We start from the raw sequence: 15864 nt of genomic DNA on the forward strand, positions 1-15864 counted from the left end.
AAAGGAAAAGAAAAATAATATTACAAGAAATAGCAACAAAAAAATTACTGTGATGCAAAACAAGAAAATAAGGCGAGAAATCCTAAACAGTAACCAAATGAAATAAAATAAAATAAGAACCATCAGATTACACCAAATGTTGTGCTAATTTATTTTTAATCCTTGGAAGCAGTTTCCTGGAATTAAAAATGGTAATAACAAAATAAAAGAGAAATATTTAAAAGAAATCTGCTAAGAATTTTCTGAAGAAAAATTGCTTGAGAGTTTTGAGCTAATTATAAGCAAAACCTTTTCAAAATGTGCTAATAATAAACTTTAAACTTACCAAATAGTCACTGAAGGAAACAAAGGAATGATATGTATACAATTCACTCTGATAACATGAGTCAATTCATTCAATAAAGACTTTAAAATTATGTATAATTATACATAATCATATTAAAAGTAAAGATTATTTGGAATTAGAAAATAATAAGCTTCATTGGAAAAAAATGAAATTCTTTCTTAGGTTTATAAAATCCGTGATGCGAATCGAAGAAATAAGTGAAAAATAATTCTACTCGTAAATGAAACGTCTTGTTTTTATATCTCTGGAATAAGTTTTTTATGTGTTCAAAAATAACTTGCTGTTGATCATAAATGTTGAGATGATTTTTTTTGTCAACAAAGGATTTTTTTCTATCTCTTTAACCTTTATTTTTGACATCCATACAAACGAAAGCTTATAAAATAAAAATCTCAAGAAATAAATAAACTTTCCTACATTGAACCTGACGGGAAATGTATATCTCATCAGGTTTTAATTCTAGAAGACTGTTGGACAACCCTTTTTTTAACATTAGATTTCAAACAACAATCTTTTGAACTTCACTCCTCCTAATGGGGTGGTTGGCAAAACTTGTAAAACTGTCATGGTGACATAGCTTTAAAGAAATCACGTAATTGGGAAAATTTGCATCATTTTGTGAGGAAAATAACTTAAATAAAGCTAAGAAAAAGTGAATGTAATAATATAAGTATTTTCTAATTTATCTATAACGCAGGGCCTTAAGGTCAAATGTTGATCTAGCCCAGGATCCCCAAACTTTCGAGGCTTCTATATATTAATATTTAAAAAGTTTTATACTATAAGACCAATCAAACGAATGATGCATTTCATATGAGTCAATGTTTACGTTTGATACAGTGAAAAAGAATTTTTACAAAGTATTTTGTTTAATAAAAGGCAGATTCTGGTCCGTTCTATTTGCATTGTGAGCAGAGACTAGAAGTCGAAAAATTTTCAATGCTTCAACTCCTCTCCCAGATCTGCCATTTTACTATATGCACAATATAAATATAAATGATAAGTAAACAATGTGCTGCCAAAAAAAAGCTTTCTCTATATGAAATTAAAAATCCATCTAGAAAGAGTTAATGGGTGAATTTATTATTATTCAAAGCATAAATCTGAGGGAAAATAGTTTAAAATTGAATTATTATTTAAACCAAATTGAAACTTTTTTATAATTTCATTTTATTTTATATTTTATAACCGTCGTTGAGCAGCGGACCCAATTTTGGGTTTATGACTACTAATGTTCAGCAGTTTTGAAGCAATCCAGAAGACAAGGAAACTCCTGGATCAATACCCCCAGAGGTATGATTTGTTGTTTGAACATGGAGGACTTTGTGACTCGACAGATTTAACATGCATCAGTCACCATTTACTATACGGAAAGTCTTCAGCTGCCGGAGATCGAACCCAAAACCTTATGCAAACCTTATACCTGGTCCAAACCTATGCCGGCCCTAAATTGAAGCTTTGAAAAAAAAATTATTTTTAAATACACAAAAACAATTACCCTTTCATCACATCAAATTTCAAGATAGTAAATGAATTTTTCTGGTCAGCGAAGCTGCTCGAGTAGAATAATTTTATTTTAAGTTTAACAGTTAATAATTCTCAAACTAATTATTGAACACAATTTTTTTTATATCACCCTAACTCCTTGTACATTTTTATACACGCATTTGTAATCTTACCGTTTCTAAATTCCATAGTTTCCACGCAGCAAAACAAAGTGTAATGGCCTCTTTGACATTATTCATATATTACTCTTTATGCTTGTGAAGCGACTTCTCAGGGAAAATATTTACAGTATTTCTAGAAGTACTTACTTAAACTCATCTGTTTAATTTTGTAGAATTCATATTGACTCTTTTTGGGTGACGACAGACGTTGTCGGAACTGTAGTTTCGATGCATTTTCATACGCAAATAAAATTAATAAAAGTATAATAACTTTAGATAAAACATTGGGTTGTTCTTCCTCACGGAAGACTTAATTGTATCTCAATTGTAATTTTTCGCAGCCAACTTCACGCTTAAGCCACATAAACATATAATCATGATATATTATAACAAAGCTTCAAGCGAACAAAAAGTTCGACTGATTCTATGCAGTTTTCGGTTGATGTCAAACATGGATATATAAGTATATAGATATATATGTGTATATATAAACAGTAATTTCGTGTATCATTTATTGTAATGAGAGTAATAGTTTCAAAGATATAAACTTTTAAAATCTTATCATTCATTTGTGTTAAAAACTGCGCATTTAGCAGGGGGTTTCACTTTTAAAAATTCAGTTTACTAACAAATATTTATATATACACTTTTTCAAAAGAAGATACTTCTTACGAGTCTTTTCTGTTGATCATAATTTATAGAAAAACACATATGCAATCCTAAGAAATGCTTTCGGAATTCTCACTCACCATAAAAACAACAACAACAAAAAGTATAAATCTCGATATTGCTAAAGTTGCGATACGATTTAAGAAGAGTGACATTTCGATACAAATTCCCTACTTTTGGCATAAGCTCTCGCGATGTTTTTCATAAATCGAGCCTATATACCATCGCAATAGGATTGCTTCTGTCAAGAGAGTACACAAAGTGACAAACTTTCCAAATTAGAGAGGCAATCTCGCCAGAAGACGTTAAAGAGGAAAAGATCCGAACATAAGAGGGGTGGTGGTAACTTTTATTGATTTGCGTCAACTGAGGCTGCCGCTGTTCTTTATTGTTACGCCAGAAAAGTGACGTTCTGATACTCCAATAACGGGTCCCTTTTCTTGGTCCGGTGCCAGATTTGGATTTTGAGAAGCCATCGACCTGCTTTCTTTTCTCTTTTTCACACCTTTTTCCAATGTCCAGAAAACAACGCGAAACTTTTTTTTTTTTTGCATTAGGAATTCAAATGGATTGGGTATTAGATAGAAAATCTTTTCCAAATAAAAGTGAACAATACAACAAAATTATTTTTTGATGTCTGTGATTCAAACATCAAACTAATTAAAAATTAAATTTAAATATTTAACTAATTAACTAAACATCAAAGTACTTTTGGATTTTATTTAATCCCCTCGGTTCTGGTGTCTGGTATGTCCGACATAATTTTTAATCCATAATCCACGCTCAAGGGATAGAGCGTTCGCTTTCCAATGAGGTTAACCGGATTCGAATCCCAGTGATGACCGGTTGATTCGAATTCCGCACCCTGCTCGCACCGACCACAATGCTGGTGTAAAATATCCCCGTGGTAATTACGGGTGAGAGTCCCCTTGCCGTCAAGCTAGCAGTGAAAGGTTTTCGTGGTTTTCCTCTCCGTGTAACGTAAATGCTGGTTAGTTCCATCAAAAAGTCCTCCACGAAAGCAAATTTCTCCCAATACTTGATTCAGAAATTTTCTTGTTTTCTTGTATTGAGTCCAAAATGACAAGGCTACAAAGTTTGTCGTGATAAACCCGAAAAATTGGGTCGGCTGTCCAACGACGATTACAAAATAAAATAAAATCCGTATTAACTTAATTAATAAGCATCAGAATTACATTCTTGAGTTATAGTCTTGAGTTATAGGTCATATTCCGGAGACATCTTGAAGCTACAGAGCATATTCGAAATGAAGGGGAATATCTTGAAGATATAAAAATATTTCGTTTGTGAAGAGGTTAATGTTGGTTAGTCTTACGTTGTTTATTTCAATTAAAAATCTATGAATCATACAAATCTGTGTAGAACATTTAAAATCTTTCATTTATTTATTATTTGAAATTTTAACCTTTGCTTCGAAAAATAATAAAGAGATTTGAACTGATTGATTATTTTTGTCCTACATTTATGCAATTGTTTTTAAAATTTATTTTTAAATAATGTTTTAATGACACTTAAGTACTTAAGTCAAATACTACCATGAAACTACAATGCGGTCAAGGAAATAAAAGTAAACAATGGTAGAAACTGTGTATTATTGAAAAAAGATAATAGAGCGGGAAGCTAACTTCCAATCTAGCGGCCTTTAACGACTCACTCTCTTTTTTTTTTGCAGATTTTTTTCCTGGTTTTATTTCGTCGCAATTATAATCCAAGTTTTTACTTATTTTAAGATTTATCACCTGAATTAAAAAAAGTCAAGAATCAAGTTTTTTCTGTTTAAAGCAAGGCAAACAGAAGAGCGGGGTCGTTAAAAGACGCTGAACTGGAAATTCGCAAACGAGAAAAGTGACAAAAAGGTAGAAAATATACCTAGGGAACCTTGGAGGGGTTGAACTCGTATTTATATAAGTGCAAACCTTTTAATGCAATTACATTCGAGATTAAATCAATGACAAATGTAACTGAAGAAAATAAAAAATGAAATAAACTTTTAAAATCAGGCTAACAGAAATATTTGCTTCCTATTTGTGTGAAACTGCGCATTTTTTAAAAAATAAAATATCCATATCATTTAAGGTAAGAGATTAAAATCAATTTTGACTCTATTTTTTTTAAAATAAAATTGTTAATTGGTCAAATGACAGATTTCAAAGAAGATTAGATAACTTATGAACTTAACTTAAAATTTGCTTTTATAAATTTCAGTTGAGGACTTTTATGAGGTAATGTGAAATTTTTTAATAAGAACTACTATTAGTTTATTGATTTCGGCATACTGTCGAAAAAGCCAAATGTGACCAAACTGCGCTGAATTCGTGTTAAAAAATTACAACTATATGTACTTGAGATAAAAAAAAAGCAAGTAGTACAATAAATTATGCACGTCACAAGAAAGAGACAAAAAAATGGACAAAATTCCAACTTGATTTAAAGAAAAGGGGGTAAAAAACTCCAGAAAAACTTGCTTAAAATTGTGAGTTCAATTTAATCCCTTTTTGATGGTCATATTTTATAGATGGCCCCTTACGGAAAAAAGTAAATTGAGACTGCCTAGCAACAAAACAAAAAAATCCTTATTTAGAAATTTAGAAATGTGCTTACCCTAAAGAATTCATATACGATCATGCAATGATTATGGGTTTTATGGCATATTTTGTCCGATCAATAGACCATTAGATAAAAAATACTTGCATTGAATCTACTAAAATAACGTAAGTTTAAATCCACGAATGTGTTTTAGAGGCAAAACATGATCAATAAAAACTGGAAAGAACAGTTTGTTTTTTCATCTCTGATGCCAACCAAGTAAACAATTCGAAGTATATCACATATGCATAAATAGAGACTTATTTTTCAGTAAAAAATAAAAGAAATCAATACTGCAGTCTATAGTTTCGAAATTTTTTACTCATTTTTCAGTGTTATTTTTTGTTTAATAACTTATAAAGATGACAAGCAATATAAGTTATGAGATTTATGCGGAATAGTGGAATAAAATGTAAATATTCAACTGAGGATAGTATAAGGTATGCCAAGCAAAAGGAAGGCATCTAAAAATTTTCTGCTCTAACGACAGCATTTTTATGTACTAGGACTCAATCTTAACGACCTTATCTTAAATTAAATCTTAATGGTTCAAAGACCTAACCTAAAATATGCTAATTAGTGTAAATGATTATTTAAATCACCCAAACATATACAAAAATGTGTTTTCCATAAATAAACGAAACATTTTTCGACAAATTTCGATACCCTCAAAAATGGGGGGGGGGGATGATTAACCTTATTCTAGAAAATACGAACGTTGTGTTTCACTTACTCTTTATTTTATTCCCGTTGCGAAGTCGTCATGACAATTTTTTTTTAAAAACTAAAAGTGTGTTTGAAATTTTTCAAAAATTGAAAATGTAAGGTTGTAAAATGCTTCAACTTGGTTTTAAGGAGCGGCACACACATTTTCGAGTCGCTTAATGAGTGTTGAAGATCAAGTTCGTTCTGGGCGTCTTTAGCATCCTGGAACGACGAAAAAGTTAAAAAAAATATGCCTAAAACACTACGAGGTTCGCCGTTTCAAGATCAACCGAATTTCAAAAGAAACAGGCATGAGTATGCTAACCGATAGTGACTTTGCTAAATTTTCGCTAAATTGTGTTTCCGCTAAATTTGCTTCTCGCTATATGATTAAAAAAAAACAGCCTCTCAGGAATGGACTGTAGTTCTGAACCCTCCGTATTCGCCAGATCTTACTCCGTGTGACTTTTTTCTGCATCGCAGAATGAAAAAAAAGTCTATAAAAATAATTTTCATGATGTTGAGACTGTTCTGGACGATATCAACGCTGAAAAGCATCGAAGGTGCATCAAAAATTTGGGAAAGAATACTTAACAAGTGCATCGCATCTAATGAAGAGTACTTAGAAGATGACCAAAGAAATTTTGTAAAAATGTTAATAATTAATTTTTAATAAGGAAATCTGGTTTTTTTTGGAGGGTCACACACACGTTCTACATCTGAACCCTGTGACTACTATCAGCTCTCTAATTTAAAGGCATAATTTGTCGGAAGGTATTTCAGCTCTTCGACGACGTGAAGGATGAGGTTGGGAAATGGTGGGAAGCAGGTATGATGTGAGTTTACTAAAACTGTCACGAAGTATGGAAGGGAATTTATCGATTCAGTGGTAATTTGGTAAGAAATAAACAAACGCTCGATCTTCAAAATAACGTAAATATTAAGTAAATTTAATCTTCCAAACTTATTTATAGAATCGAGTTGGGGACACCCTCTTGAAACTGATAAAAGAGCTAGTAATATGAACAAGGTTGGCAGATTTAAACCAATGCGGTTCAAGCGGGGAAAAAAACGAGCTCATTTTTTTTAATGTGTTACATAATTAAATTTTCTATTACTAATATAAATTTTTCTTGTTTGATTCTAACAAGGTGAGAAATATATAAAGTTTTCAAACATTTTTCAAGATTTTAAGTTTTACCGATTTCCTTAATCACAATAAAAATTATTCAGTTGAAAAAAAAAGCAGATAAAGAGTGCATAGTTTATATTGAAATGATTTTTAAAAAAGTGAAATAAAAAACAAAACTAGAAATCCCTAGGAAAAAAAGGTACATTAAATTTAATCCTTAGTTACACAGAGAAAACAAATTCTGTTAAAATTACTACTGTATTGTAATAACATTTCTGGTTAACAAATGAGTAATTCTGGTTAAAAACCATAATAATAAAATCCTAAAAACCACAATAGTGGTTAATAAAATCAAAATACACGTTATTTAAACTATTCATTTTGTAACTTTTCTGCTCATATGGCAACGGTTAACGGTCTTCAAAATTATAGTTCTTATTAACAAATATATTTAGTAAAAAATACAAAACTAAAACGTTTAACCATAAATGGTTTATTCGCCATTATCCAAGTTGTCATGATAAAATTACTAAATTTAACCACATTTATCAAATTTTATGACATAATATAAAAACGTATTTTATAGTTAATTTTACAATAAGTCATTATTATAGCAATTCGGCAAAAATTACCGAGCTTTTCTGTTTTTCCGCAGACGGAAACATACAAAACTTTAGTAAATTAGACGTTAGGAAAACATTTTTGACATTGGGGAAGAAGAAGAAAATCAATCGTGAAATATTTTTACATAAATTTATTTTAACAGACGAAAGAAATTAAGTAAAAATTTCATTCATTCAAAATAATAAATAAACTTAATGCATAAATAAATAAAAAACTTGAATCTTCACTAAACATATGGGCACGTTTAAAGGTATTTTTAGCCCATTAAAGTATAACTACTATTATTCTCCTATCACAATTCACGTTAATTATTTTCAATGTGGAGCTCGATTGTTGCTCGAAAAAAAACACTTAAAATACAGACGATAACTAAGTTTTAATGTGCTTAGTTGCTAATTCGATGTAAGTCAATATGAAAAGTTCAAGCAGGGACAAAAAAGGACGCTGAGGAAAAATCAATTTTGTCTCACTTGCGACAGCTGTTGAAAAAATGGCTTTAAAAGATTCTTGTAAGAAAAAAATCCTCTCAAGAATATTTTTTTTGCACCAAAAAGCAATAAAAATGTTCCAAAGGGTAGTTCTCTGCAACACTATTAAAAAATTCTTAACCGTACTGATAAATAATATCTTGTGTCTGAAACTTAATTACATTATATTTTCTCTCACATGTTCTTATTTTATAGCAAATTTTCTCCTCGGATTGCTTTTATTGCTAGTTTTATTCTTTGCATCAAATTTAACTAGTTAAAATTATGTTGAGTGTTTTAAATTTTCATTCCGTTATAATTTTCCATATCCTGTAAAAATTTATAAAAATAAAATGTTTCATATCATCTTATGAATATACTTGAATATGAATACAGTCAAACCCCACTATAGTGAACCTTCAAGGGACCGAAATTTTGGTTCACTATAACCGGGAGTTCACTATATCCGTTACGCAGGCAATTTAACTAATGGCTCCCAAACTCCTCCCTTTTATTACACATTGTTTAAATAAATGACTGAAAAATATTTTTTATTAACGAAAAATGTGTTATTTTTCATTACTCTTCGTCTTGCATTCAAAAAAAAATAAATAAATAAATAAATTAGTAATCTTTAGCTGATGAGCAATCTTGACAGAAAATTCATATTGATCTCACTGACACCTTACAGGTGCACTATCTGCTTGGGCTGTTTAGGGATGGGAAAGTGAGATAAAAGAAGCTTATCGCTAAATTCCCCTCGATAGATGATTTTAAAAATCGGTATATGTATTTATTTTAAAGTAAAAATTTCAAAATTATTACTTAAAAAAAGAAAGAAAAAATCAGTTGAAGACAGAAAAAAGTTCATTATATCCAACTTCCTCATTTTTTGGTTCACTATATCCACAAAAAATAACATTATGCGTGTATAGCAAGGCACGGGACTTAACATTTCATTCACTATATCCAGGAGTTCACTATAAACCGTGTTCACTATAGCGGGGTTTGACTGTATATTGAAAAAAATTATCGAGAAATAGTGATAGTTTCGGAGAAATCGAGTTTTAAAGAAGTCGTTAATTCAAAATTTGATTTCTCAAAATCTATTCAACCAATTCCGTTAAAATTTTGTATTTGGAATACGTATATTTTGGTTTTTTACACAGATTACATAATTTAAAATGACGTACGAAATTGTACACTTTATAATTCAAATTTTTTTCCTCCATAGTTAAATAAAATAATAATAAATATTTACGAAAATTTATTTTTTGAATGGAACTCTCTTTGGATAAATTGATTTTATAATTGTGTGTAAAATTCTTCAATTCTCTCAAAAAGTTCTCGAAATACGGTGAAATACGCAAATAGTAAAATCTGCATTAAGGGGTCCAAACTTTGGATAGCTATCTTGACCAAACTATGGGGACCTAATCTCCACAATTGCACACTTTCTCCTATATTTTAGTTAGAAATCCGAACCCGTTGAAAACAAATTATGTTTATTCAGAAAAAGTGCGTTTTTGCGTCTAATTTCGCAACTTGAAATAACATCTAAACTAATTAATACGCATATTTGACGTCACGTTCTCGAACCCCGTCATAAATTGTCCCGTCATAAATTGTAACTTAGACTTTTTTTCTCTCAATTTTACCTTTGCATCATCTTATGATTCTACATGATCCGCAAATGATGACGGAAATAAAAACAAAACTGCAACCAATTATTTCATTTCACAGGTTACAGTTATACTGAAAGAAAATTGCTTGCTTTAAGGCAAAATCTTTGTGAAACTTGCATGCTACCATCATAATGCGTAAAATATTTTTAAGTTATTCAGCCACTATCTTCTACTAAATTACTTACATGAATTAAATTTCTTCAGTAAAGTACTTCAATCGCTTAATTCAGTCATGTTTTATTCGCTGAATCTATTCATTTGAACAACAGATTTTCTTAACACGAGCGCTTAAAGTGTGTCTATTTTTTGGATAAATGCCAATTTTCAGCATTTACATGTTGTTGTTAGTAACCGTAACTACGAAAATTTTCTTTCATTCAAATGATTTCGTAAAAAATTGTGAGCATTCATTTATTTATATAGTTTTCGAACTAACGTGGAAAATGTGAAAAGCAACATTTTCTTCTTAATTGCGTAGTTTTTCAAATCATCAATAAACAATAAACTAAAGCGGAACAACTTATGCAAATAACCTAATTATGAAATCGATTTTAAATATAAAATTCACAAGCCAATCAGATTTTTTTACGTATTTCGTTAAATTTAAGGGAAACCGAATTTTTTTTCCACTCAATTATGAAATTCACTTAACCAAAGATAATTCACTGAAAAAAATTTACTCAATAATTATTTATTATTATTTTATTTTTATGTTTGATAATGGTTTGAAAAAAATTTGATTTAGAAAGTTAACAAACTTATACATCTTTGTAAAATATGTAATTTTAACAGAGAAACTGCATAAACTTGAATGAAATGAATGCAATAGTTTTTGAGTTTTCTGATTGTCTAGAGTCGTATATTTAAAATTTGATTTCATGAGAATTAGTAAAATAATTGAAAAGTCCTTTGTGTTTTACGATGCAAAAGCTATGCGACTATTTTTAAATGAAATAATGAGACTATTTTTAAATAAATTAATAATTTTTAAAAAATATGTATTACAGGAAAAATAATTTTTTATAATTGTGTGCAAATTTTGCTGATTCACTTGGCCCCTTCTCGAAATATAGCGAAGAAAGTAAAAAGTGAAATTAACATTAAGGTTCCGAACTTTTCAATCGTTTTCTTGCCTAAAGTATTTGAACCACATTTTCTAGATAGCAGCTACCCTCCATACTTTCAGAAATTGAAAAACCATTGGAAAAAGAAATATGTTTATTCAGAGGAAATACGTTTTTCTGCCTGATTTCGTAACTTAAAATATCGTCTGACTATTTAATTAGCATATTTAAACTTATACCCTCGAATCATTAGGATTGACTTCGATTAAGAATGAATCCAATGATTAAATCATAAGTTATTCGGGGAGTTCGCTTTTTTACTAAACTTCAATTAATTTACTACCGAATGAGAAAAGCTTCCTGGGAAAATAAAATTTTATGAAAAGAAGCCCTAAAATTTATTATAGGATTTTATAATTAGAAAGTACAAAACTGATGCTGAGGTTCGTAACGATTTCAATTAAAAATATTTTTATTAATTTATTTTTAAATGCATAAATGAGCATTTGTTTAATTTTATATAAAGACAGATAAATTATCAACAGATCTAAATATTAAAAAAAAAAAAATTCTCTTTTCTTTTCGGAAATAATTATCTCGATTAAAAATGCTTTCAATAAAAATTATTTCCGATTCAGTTTGTACTATTTGAAATAATTACTCTATTAACTTCCTTACTTGAAACAAAAAGAAAGAATACTAAGAAAATGTAATAAAAGCAAGTTTTTATCATCATTTCAATTTCAACTAAATCCGATAATGGAAAAATGATATAATGATATTGACAAAGTGATGGCTAATGACTTGCGATTCGGTGTAAAGACGTATTTTGGCAAATTTTTTTTTTAAACTTAAAGTTTTTTTTTTTTTGCAAATAGATGAAGTTAATTATTGAAATCATGTTTTTTTTTTTTTTTTTTGAGCCGTGGTGGCTCAGTAGATGGAGTGTTCACCTTCCAATGAGTTGAACCGGATTCGAATCCCAGCGATGGCTGGTTGATAGGAATTCCGCACCCACCACAGTGATGACGTAAATATTCTCAATTGAGGTCGGATCATGGGTTAGACTCACCTCTGCTGACAGCCTAGTCGTGGGAGGATTTCGTGGTTTTCCTTCCTGTTCAACGCAAACGTGGGTTAATTCCGTCGAAAGGTTCTCCAATGAAGGCAAATTTCTTCCACTACTTAATTCAGGAGTTTCATGAAGTTCATAATTTAATGAAGAAATATATATGATTTTAATCATTTAACATTGTAAGATATTAGAAATATACAATAGAAAAATTTTTAGTATTAAAACGTAATCTGACTACCTGAGTAAAAAAAAAAAATTTTTTTTTAAAAATTTTCAAACGTGTATTTCAACATCTTTAAAACATAGCATAATAATAAACTTAAATATTTTAAGACATTGACAAAACAATGTTCAATTCACGGTGTTTATAAAATATATGGTTATTTATGGCGTTTATAAAAAAGCAATAAGCGCAGAATTATACTTTTATTACACAGGTTTTTAGATTTAAGGCCATAACACAATTAATCGATACAGTAAGGAGTCGATTATCTGGACAACCTGTGACCAAGTCCAATTTGGTTCATGAAATAACTCAGTAACACCACATTAAGACGATTTGTTAAGTTATATTACAACACTGACTGAGCCTTAATTTAAAACTTAAGGGTTTTCTTTTGCTTTGATTTTGACGTTTCATTTTAAAAGCGTCACTTTTAGTTATACACTCAAAAATGTAAAAAACAACTCCCGTCAGGCGAATGAAATGGAAACACTACTCAGAACTATATTTTTTGAAAAGACATGCTCCCGAAACCTAATACCATTCTTGCTTTTTTATTCTATTATACTTGTTTGGCTGTTTTATAAAGCTCCTTCGAGTTTTATTCAACGTAAATAAAAGCAAAACATTTTTTAGGAAAAGAAAGTTGCATATTTGAATTCTCGAAAACAAGATTTAATTTCATTTAAGATGGATAGTCCTGAAGTTTAAATCTGGTTTGAAATTATAGTTCTTTCAAATTAGATAGTTTGTAAAGTAAGTTTCTGTTGAAAATTTTTATTTAATTTTGCACACTGTAAAAAATTGTGGTGCAATACGAATCCGAATTCGGTGTTAGAAAAATTCCGAAAATTGTGTGAATGGTTACTATACTTCAAGATAAGAACAATTTGAGCGCTCTTACACATTTTAAAAGAATTAGTCAAATCTTAACACCAATAATTGATAAAGCTTATACCCATCTGCAACTTGTTGGAGAGGAAGGTAATGTTTTTCGGGGCTCCGTAAACTTAACGAACAATTATTGTATATTTAAACTGTTTTACTAATTTCTTGTGGGAAATGATAGCAGGGAATGTCTTAAACCTATAATAAATGCTTTTGGATTATTGTTAGAAATTTAAAAATGAATAATTTGGCACTTTCAAGATGGTAATACTATCGCGGCCAAGATGGCGGCTTGTTTACATGAAGTTTTCTGCTGAAATGGAAGTTCTTCTTGTCAGTTGAAATAACAAAATATGGTCATTGCCTACTTAATACGAAGTTTCAATCCACTTTACTGATTTACCAAGAATATTTATAGCGGTCAATTATTCACCAAGTAATTTCACTCTTTCTTTCCGGATTAATTTACAAAACTACTCACGTAAATTGTTATAAAATGCATGTATGTTTTTTGTTGTTTCAAAAAATTATTTATATTCTCATAAAATGTTCATAAATCTGTCTATTCTATGAAATAATACTATAATATTTAATTTCTATTCACTTCTGTTTTGTTTTGTTCGAATTCATAATAATATTCTGTATGAATTGTGCGTATGTTTAAATCAACACATTTTATTTTAACAAGTGCATATATATAACTTCACTAATTCTTGTGCGTATCATATCTCACTATAATTATAACGTGTTACTTAATAACAAACATGGTGGCAGCTACTTTACAACAAGTAGTGTACTAGGTGATACACTACACCAGGAACTATCCTCGGTTTTGATGTAGTAGAACACTTTGTCAAGCACCACTATGGTGTAAAGTAGGTGCCACGACTTTTGGTGTTCCAATATACGTAAGTTTAATAACTTAAAATAAATTATTCAAAATAATATAAATTTATTACCAGTATTTTCTCTCTGTATTAAAAAATTATACCTTTCGGATAAATATATATATATATATATATATATATATATATATATATATATATATATATATATATATATATATATATATATATATATATAATAATAATAATAATAATAGTAATAATAATATCTAAGTAATTTCCTTTGTTAATCTATACAATTTTTCCATGTGCAAATCCATTTCGGGCAAATCCGTGGCTGAAATTATCTACTAAATTTTTTCTTTGTTATTTTTTCCGTGTGCAAATCCATTTCAGGCAAATCCGTGTTAAAATTATCTATTAAAATTTTTTTTCTTTGATAATGTATATAATTTTTCCATGTGAAAATCCATTTCGTGCAAATCCGTGACTAAAATTATTTGCAAAAGAGGCAATTTAAAACTAAAACTATTTATGGTCAATTTATAAAATTATCCTGTATAATATTACCTTGCGCACATCCATTTCGAGCCCATCCACTAACAAATCAATGCACAGAATCACAAATCACTTCAGCAGTGCAGTAAGAACGGCACTTTAAAACCCTCTATTTACACTCAATTTGCGCTTTTGTTTTCATATTTTGTAATCTGGCAATCTTTCCTCGAAAACATTTTTAAATCATTCTTGAAAAATTTCCCGTCCATGTAAGTTGATCTGATTTCGCTACTCGCTTTATAGTCCATTTTTATACTGTTTTTTCTTTTTCTTTATTTTCTATTTTTACACGCAATTTTTACTTATTTTTACTTTTTGTGTTCTATTTTATTTGTTGTAATTTTTGTAAAAAAATTTTTTGAGTGCTCCTCACACTATTGTATTAATATATTTTGCTTTGGCTTTATTGATACAATATCAGAAAGCACTCTGTTTTGCGGATATAATCGTGTGGGCTGATGAAAAGATTATATCTTTTTTTTCCGGTTTTTTTAAATAAAATTTCTTCCTTTTTTTTTAAACTGTTGTTTGTTATTTTTTTACTTATTATTTCCCCCCCTTTTTTTCTTATGTCTATAATTTTTCTTTGTTTTATCTTCATTTTGAATATATATATATATATATATATATATATATATATATATATATATATATATATATATATATATATATATATGTTGTTTAGTTTTTAAAAAATTTATTATTCATTGCTATTTAATTTTCAATCTGAATATAGTATATTTTATTTCTTAATTGTAACTTTAAACGCTAGCAGCATCAATTCATCATATATCATTTATTTTGTTTAATTCAAATTCAGAGATGTCAGCACAATTTTTGTTTGAGTCTGCGCAGTAGTAAGTTTCATTTTCGAACCTTTACTTTTACTTTGTTTTTCGTCACGGAGCAATATATATTATACGGATTCGATGTGTTGTAGATGGTTATAATTTTCTTTTCGGGACCAGCTCCCAAAGATATTACGATGATACGTTCAAAATTGTTATTTATCGATAGCTATTAGCTATATTAATTTTCGAGGTGAGTCGTTTTTATGTTTTGTTGTCATTAGTTGTGCTGAACTGTCTGAAATCGTTTTCATGTTTAATTAACTAAATAATTTGCTGCTATCTTATTTTCAACTTGTTTACTGTTAAAATTTCAATTCAAGTTTATATTTTGTGAAATCAATTAATATCCAGTATTGTTAATTGTTCAATATATTATTTGCAGAATAAAATGTTCCTAAGATTCTTAATTTGTCAGGGTTTAAATTTTACAATATATATTTTTTTTCTTTCTCTTTTTT

At 29.1% G+C, this 15864-nt stretch overlaps 1 protein-coding gene across 1 annotated transcript in view; it reads left to right on the top strand.

Moving 5' to 3' along the window:
- LOC107451997 (synaptotagmin-12) overlaps positions 1-15864 on the top strand; it is a 173454-nt gene that overhangs the window by 52954 nt on the left and 104636 nt on the right. The window lies entirely within an intron of this gene.

The sequence above is a fragment of the Parasteatoda tepidariorum genome, chromosome 1 (assembly GCF_982258835.1).
Source record: "Parasteatoda tepidariorum strain Cologne lab strain chromosome 1, Ptep-v5.0, whole genome shotgun sequence".
In the NCBI taxonomy this organism is placed as follows: Eukaryota; Metazoa; Arthropoda; class Arachnida; order Araneae; family Theridiidae; genus Parasteatoda; species Parasteatoda tepidariorum.